We start from the raw sequence: 7828 nt of genomic DNA, 5'->3' as shown, positions 1-7828 counted from the left end.
ACCGTTAGCACCATCTGGGAAGCCTATGAAGATATATATGAAACAATAAACTCATTATCCCAAAGTGAAATAAATAAACCAATGAACGAAGAGCTGTGTTCTCTCTCTTGGGATGTTGAGACACTAGCTGGGAGGCTCTGAATGGGAACCAATAATAATAGAATGGAGAAGAGCTGTGCTGGGCTTTCAGGGACAACGTGGTCCAGCCCACCTGTTTTACAGACAGGGAAGCTGAGGTCTCCAAAGGTCCCTTTTTAGTGCAAGGTCACAGGGACTCAAGTCTGCAATAGATGAGGCTGGGGAACACCTTCTAGATGCTACAGAAGCACCATCCTAGAGGACTTGCCCAATGCCCAGGAAGAATCTATCCAAGGACATTGGCACTGCCTCCAGGTAAGAAGTCCAGTTCTTGCAGCCAACACCTCTGGCCCAGGGTGCTTCTTATTCCAAGTAATGAAAAGCACAATGCTTCCCTTAACCCTGGGAACAGGGCGCCTTCTCTTTCAGCTGCAGCTATAAGTTCCAGCTTCCCAGCCTCACCCCAGAACATGAAGCTACTCACACCATGAAGCTCAGCTGCCTACTTGCCCTTTGCCTCACGCTCTGCCTGGTGGGCTTGGCGAGCTCAGGAGAGACCTCAGGTGAGCTAAGGTGCTGGACACAGGGTCCCTGATCATAGCCTGGTGGGGGAGTATTGGGTCCAACCAGCCATCTGGTCACTTCCACCTCAGGAGAAAACAAGGACCTAGACATGGGAAGAGGTTCCCTGTGGTCAGCATTCAGACTCAGAAAAATCTGGGGCTAGACCTCCCAGATGTCTCTTTGACATCAGCAGATTTTAATTTTTCTTAAAAAGCAAGACATATGTTTTTTTAAAAAAGACAAACCATATGTAAATGTGTGAAGTTTAAAAAGTGGGTTCCTTGTTTTACACAGCCCCAACAATCCTGCTCTCCAGAATCCTACTCCCTAGAATTCTTAAGCAAGAAAAGAATATTGATGATGCTTTGGACAGGAGGCCAGATTCTCAAACTTGGCTGCACACACAAGTCCTCTGAGGTCTCTCTGGGTCCCACATTCAAAAATTCTGATTTAATGGGTCTGGGACAAAGCCTGGGCATCAGGATTTTTTTTTAACTCCCTCAAGAGGTTCTATTCTAACCAAGATTGAGAATTTGCTGCCTAAATAGAAGGTCTCAAGTTCCTTTCTACAATGCCTCTTCCCTATTCCAGGTTAAACTTCTAGGAAATCCAGCATGGTCAAAGTCACTCTCATTGGGGATTCACAAAATGGTTTGGTGGAGCTGAGTTGACATTTGTGCTTATAAGTTTGAGGAATGCTGTCCTTATTAGGGAAAGTGTCATTCTCAAAGTGCTGTGTGCTATATTCATAAAAAGATACACTGAGGTCCTGAGTGTCCAAGGCAGATGGTGTGGGATGTGTGTGTGTGTGTGTGTGTGTGTGTGTGTGTGTGTGTGTGCATGTTTGATAAATCACTGAGTTTGATACCCAGAGCTAGATGTGAAAGGAGTTAAAATCACAAGTGATTCAGTAAAAGAAGCCTGTTTCTTTATTTGCTGATTACCCATGATATTAAAGATTATTTAATATGAATATCTTTTTTCTGGCAGTGAAAAATGAAACTTGCCCATTGTCATTCAACTGACACTAAAAATAATTTTAGAAAATAAAAATCATTTGAAATTCCACCACCCAGAGATAACTGCTCTAAATATATTGAGGAATAACCTTCATGTCATCATTCTATGGGCTTATATGTATATTTTATAACCATAGGAACACACCAGGTGTCTTATTTTACAATTTGTTTTTTTTTATTCAACAAAAGGTAAGTGCCTCTCTCCATGTTGCTGTATATCATCAACTCTATGCTTTTTAGTGACTGCATAATGGTTCACTGATCCCCTGTTGGTAAACACGTACATTTTTTCCAAATTAGAAATTTTTCCCATTATAAACAAAACTCCAACCAATATCTTGATATCAAGTTATGAAAGGATACAGCACTTGGGATTTGAAAATGGATCTGGGTTTAAACCCCAGGCTTCTCTCAACTTACAGGCTTTATGATTTTGGGAAGATTCCCAAACCTCTCCAAGCCTTGGTTTCTACATTTGTGAAATGGGGAAGGTAATACCCTCTCCATTTGGTTGTCTAACTAATGGCAAGTATAGCAAATACCTAGGAGGGTGCTTGGTGTAGAGTAGGTGCTGGGAAAAAAGTGTTGATCAGTTCATTAACAAGACACATCAGTGACCATTCTGTTCTTTCTTACCCTTGCAGACAACCTTCAATTAGAAGCTTCCCAGGAGTTGTTTCAGACCACCCCTGCCATGTGCCAGCTTCCCCCCAGTCAGAGTCCCAGGCAGAGCTTCTTTGTTCTGATACTTCTATACCTCTACATCCAATGTGTGTGAGCCCTTTACCTACGGTGGTTATCAGGGCAATTATAAGAATTTTGAGACCACAGAGATGTGTTTGATGGTTTTTCAACCAGCTGGTGAACCCTCTGATAGACACAGGAAGAGTAATGGAGGTGATAGGATGCTGGGTGTGAAGGGAGAGGGTATTGGTGAGGATGCTGATGGAGATTCAGGGGGTTATGTTAATATGGGAGTTGGTGATGATGAGAATACCTGTCACTGAGTGCTGGGGTGTGAAGGTGTTGGAGGTGTAGACAGCATGGCTTTGGTGGATGATGACTTGGATAGTAAAGACGAAAGGAAGATTGGTTATTGTAGCAATCCCTCTTAAAATACATGGTGAGGGGTCTTCCCTGGTGGTCCAGTGGCTAAGATCCTACCTCCCAATGTGGGGGGCCTGGATTTGATCCCAGATCAGGGAACCAGATCCCTCATGCTACAACTAAAAGATAGCCCATGGCACACTGAAGACTCAGTGCAACCAGATAAATAAAAATAAATAAATAAAGTACGCAGTGGGGATGGCAGAGGTGAAGATGGAAATGTAACCTTTATGGGTGATCCTGTTGGCAGAGATGATAAACATGGTTGTAGTAATGATCATGGTGGGACGTGATAGAAGTGAGGAGGTCCCCAGGCTGGTGGATGTTGAAGGGGTTGGGTAAGGAGTCCAGCTTGATGGCTCTGGCTCTAGGATGCCAATGGGCCAGCCAAGAAGGGAGCAGACCGTCATCTCCATCACAGAGACTGAGGACAAGAGCTGACGGTGACACCTGCATGTTCCCAGGCTCTGACCAAAAGCTGGCTTGGCTGCTCTTCTTGCTCAGAGGCTGTTTTGAACCCATCCTGTATCCCTCCAGGACTGGATCAATAAAGTGTTCAAAGTTCATGTGGCTTGAAACCTTCCTACAAGGGCCCTGGGCTTGTCCTCAAAAATCACTCACAGTCAAAGGGGTGATCAAACCTGCATCACCCCACACCCAGCCCTCCAGGTCCTCACTGTCCTGTGTTCCTAGAATGAAGACAGGACAAAGGACAAAAGTTCCCCTTTCACCAGGGGCTCCTCAAGGAAGCCAGACTGAATGGAAATTTGGGGACCTTGGATGTCCGTCCCTGGATCCTGGCCTGCCGCTCTTTCTTATCCAGGGCTATATGATGGGCCAGAATGTTCTTCCCATCCAGCAGGAACCATGGCCTGGAGGAGTGTGGAGGGGTACAAATTCAGGGAATCTTGTTTTTCTCTTCTCCACCCAGAAGAATACTGGAAAAATTTTTTTACATATTTTAAAAATTGTGGTAAAATATGTACAACATGTAGCTTCCCAGGTGTCGCAGTTGTAAAGAATCTACCTGCCAATGAAGGAGACCCAAAAGATGTGGGTTCGATCCCTGAGTCCTGAAGATCCCCTGGAGGAGGAAAAGGCAACCCACTCAAGTATTCTTGCCTGGAAAATCCCTTGGATAGAGGAACCTGGTAGGCTAAAATCCATGGGGTGGAAAAGAGACACACAACTGAGCACACACAACAACATACTACATGAAATTTACCATTTTGACCATTTCTAAGTGTACCATAGAAAGGTCGTTGCTGAGCAAAAAGACGCCAGGATTCTTGGCCTCTGGAGAAGAATTCAATCCGGGTCCAGAGACGAGGCTTGATCACTCAGAGCTGCTGGGGACCAGCCCCAGCTGATCCAGGGTATTCGAAGGAGAGACGGCCTAGGCGACTATTTATATGCTAATTAGAGATATAAAGAATAATAGAATGAGGATAGCTCAGTAGGAAAATTCAGTGGAGAAAAGAGGCTGAATAGCTTGGTTTACGCGGGAAACCAATAAAACTTCAAGACAAGAAGTTTGCACCACTTACATAGGCCGCAGGTGCCCTCTCGAATAGCGGAAGATGCCTCACCCTAGACACCTTCTCGAGTGGGTCTTAGAAGCCCAGGCATAATTAGTAAGCGTGGTGGGTTCCGCGCTCCAGATGGAGACTCAGCTGGAAGTTAAAGGGAAGAATGACATGGGGAGACCAAGCGTTGGTGAACAAGGCCCGTAGCTTTATTTTTAACAGGGGCTTTTATACCCTAAGTTACACATAGAGGATAATAGGGGATGCAAAGTCAGCAGTCTTTGATTCTTATCAAAAACCAAGGTTTCTTTCCTGCAAATTTATCGTATACAAATGGTTTAGGTGATTTACATCATCTTCTGGCCAGAAGGCCTACTAACATTTTATGACTCTTGACAAGGACTTATCAACAAAGACTTATTTTCTCTAAGAGTAATTATTTTAAGGTTTGGCACCATCTTCCAAAGATAAAATTGCATTCCTATAGGGTGGATGTGTAATGGGTTTACAACAAAGGAAAGAATTTATTACCTTAAGGGTCTAAAGTTACTAACACCAAGGCCACTACTTATTTTTTTCTATATACCAACTATTAATTAATACACATTCAAGGATACAATTCAGGGGATGTGAAAACTTGGCAACAAGCATTGGCTCATCAATGAAATCCTTTACTAGTTTATTCTGACAGTTTTTAACTCTCTGAGAGGCTCTAAGCTATTTGAATATCTTAAGCTTCCCATGCCTCTGGAGGCTAGGAGACTGTAAACAATCGTATGCATAGCTGCAGGAGTCCGGCTAAACTTGTCAGGCGAGTTAGAGAGCCATCTGAGGGGTTTGGATTTAAACACTCGTAATTGCCCAGGAACTTTATTAATTGGAGCTGTAAGTTAACTCTTTGACAGAGAGAGCGAGATGGTGGTGGGGGACAGCCCCCAGTAAAGTCAGAGGTAGAGCACAAAGCAATAAAGTAGGCAGACTCTGGTTTTTTGGGGGGAAAATGCTCGAGAATATCCGGGCGGACTCCTGAGGCTCGATCCCGCCTTTGCGTATGCCGAGCCTCCTTCCTCATGACCTTTGTCACGAGCGGAATGCCTCACCGGCTCCCGGCACAGAGCTTTTGTGTAATAAAGTTTTATTAAAGTATAAAGGAGATAGAGAAAGCTTCTGACATAGGCATCAGAAGGAGGCAGAAAGAGTACCCCCCTGCTAGTCTTCAGCTGGTTGTTATATAGTCACTAGCAGTCTGTTAATGAAAGAAAGGAATGTCTTAAAACTCAGAATGGCGCCAGGCCCCTCACCCATAAGATGCATTTTGGGATAATCTTGACACCAGACGATTCATTCCCGGCCATAAAATGATTAACTTGAATCTTGTAGAAGGGCAGATTACCATACAAATAGTTTCATTTACATAGATGAGAGGAACTATATCTGAGTATAACATACTGGTTTGTCAAGTAGGTTCTGAGCCATTAGGCGGAACCGACTTGAAGACAGAGTTTGGGGTAAATGCATAGTACACTAACATAGCTTAAGACAAACATTTCCATAAGAAAAATGCTTTGGTTATCTCAAGGTTTGAGAATAGTTAACTTCAGGTGAAACCAGGTGTCATTATGGCAACACAGTATTTTAAGAGAAACCTTCTTTTAAATTTGTATAGAGAAGAAAACAATATTGATAGTTTGTTTCCTCCTGCCGCTTAAGAGAGATAAAAATGTCTGACACTTGCAGGCTATTTCCTCGATTTGGAGACCCCTGGCTGTCACCTCTCACCATTTAGTGGCATTACATAAACACACATTGTTGTGCTACCATGATCATCACTCACCTCAAGAACTTTTTCACCTTCCCAAATTGAAACTTTCTACCCATTAAAAATTAACTCCTCTTTCTCCCTACCTGCCATCCCTGGGTGCCACCACTCTAATTTCTGTCTCTATGAGTTTAACTACTTCAGAAACCTCATATACATGGAAGCATACAGTACTTGTCCTTTTGCGACTGGCTTGTTTCACATAGCATCATGTCCTCAAGTTTCAACCACGTTTTAGCCTATATAAAAATTTACGTTCTTTTTATTTGTTTATTTATTGGTTCATTTTGTTTAGTTGTTTGTTTTGGCTGCTCTGGGATCTTAGTTCCTTGACCAGGGATTGAACCTGTGCCTCCTGCACTGGGAGCTCAGAGTCTTAGCCACTGGACCACCAGTGGCTAAGAAGTCCCATACTCACCTTGGAAACCCCATACTCACCTGCATTCTTATGTCACACAAGGGGTGTTTACGGCTTGGAAGTAAACTTGAGTAAAAGCGTCTTGACCCAGTTGCTTTCGCCCATGGTCTGGACTAGCTCACTCATGCCACCTCTTGTCCTACACATGCACACACATCGTTTGTACATTCTAGAAGCTCTTGGAAAACCTTCAGAGGGAACCTGAACAGCCCCGTCTCTGTTAGCTGTACACTGGATGCATGCAGTGTATTAAAGACCCTGCACTCACACTGGTGAGGTTTCTAGAGAGCCCCTCGCCTTACCCATCCCTACCTGTAGACCCCAGGCCCCAAGCCACAGTAGCCCACACCCACTCATACAATCACGTTTGTTGACTGAGCACTGACAGCTTGTCCTGAGTGCTGATGCGTTCAGGTGGAAGACAGCCCCTGTGCCTCCAAGAAGCTCCTAGTCTAATGGAAGTTAAAGGACAGTAACAACCAGGGAGATAAGGAATATGAAAGCTGTCCAGGGAGGGGAGGGGCACCTACAGAACCTTGGTGTGTCAAGGAAGCCTTCCTGGAGGAAGCAACATGTCACTTGGTTTCGTAAATAGAGTAGGCCTGGCAGTTGAGAGGACCGTGGTGATTAGTGGAGCAAGGCCTTCTGTTTGATGAGTAATTCACAAAAAGACTGGGATGGGAGAACTGGGAGAGGGAGGGGCGGGCCACAAGTAATGTACACATTTGACAAACGCGTCAGAGGAAGAGAACGAAGGTGGGGGCAGGGCAGACACTTGCCAGAGGACTTGTTTCACAGGAATCTGGGGTTACACAGCCAGGACGTGGGCAGGGGCAGGCTTCAACCCAAGGGCCTCAAAGCCTGTGGGTGGTCTGAGGACCACCCAGAACACAAACTCTTGAGGAGCCAGATAAAAACTGAAAGGCTGGGCTCCACCCAAACTGACTGAATTCACGGGTCTGGATCCCAGGAACCTGCATTATTTCACAAGAGCCCCAAATGGCTGCAGTGCAGAATCTGGTTGGAAAGTGGTCACCCAAAGCTCTTCTGTGTCTCCAGCATCCCTCCAGCACAACCCCTGGTGATAGCCCTCTCAGGGCTCCTAAAAAGCACAGGATGATTCACTTTCATGGCCGTGGAGATGTTAACATAAACACTCCCCGTCAAACCCAGGGAGTTCTGGGAACCACTCAGAGGAGGATGCTGGGGGAGGAGGGAAGTGGGAGATGAGAAGGAATTTCTGGCAGGGGTGGGAGGAGGCAGGGGCCTTTGGTTGGTTGGTTGGTTGTTTTTTTGG

The sequence above is a fragment of the Bos taurus genome, chromosome 13 (genome assembly GCF_002263795.3).
Source record: "Bos taurus isolate L1 Dominette 01449 registration number 42190680 breed Hereford chromosome 13, ARS-UCD2.0, whole genome shotgun sequence".
In the NCBI taxonomy this organism is placed as follows: Eukaryota; Metazoa; Chordata; class Mammalia; order Artiodactyla; family Bovidae; genus Bos; species Bos taurus.
Note: the sequence above shows the minus strand (reverse complement) of the source record.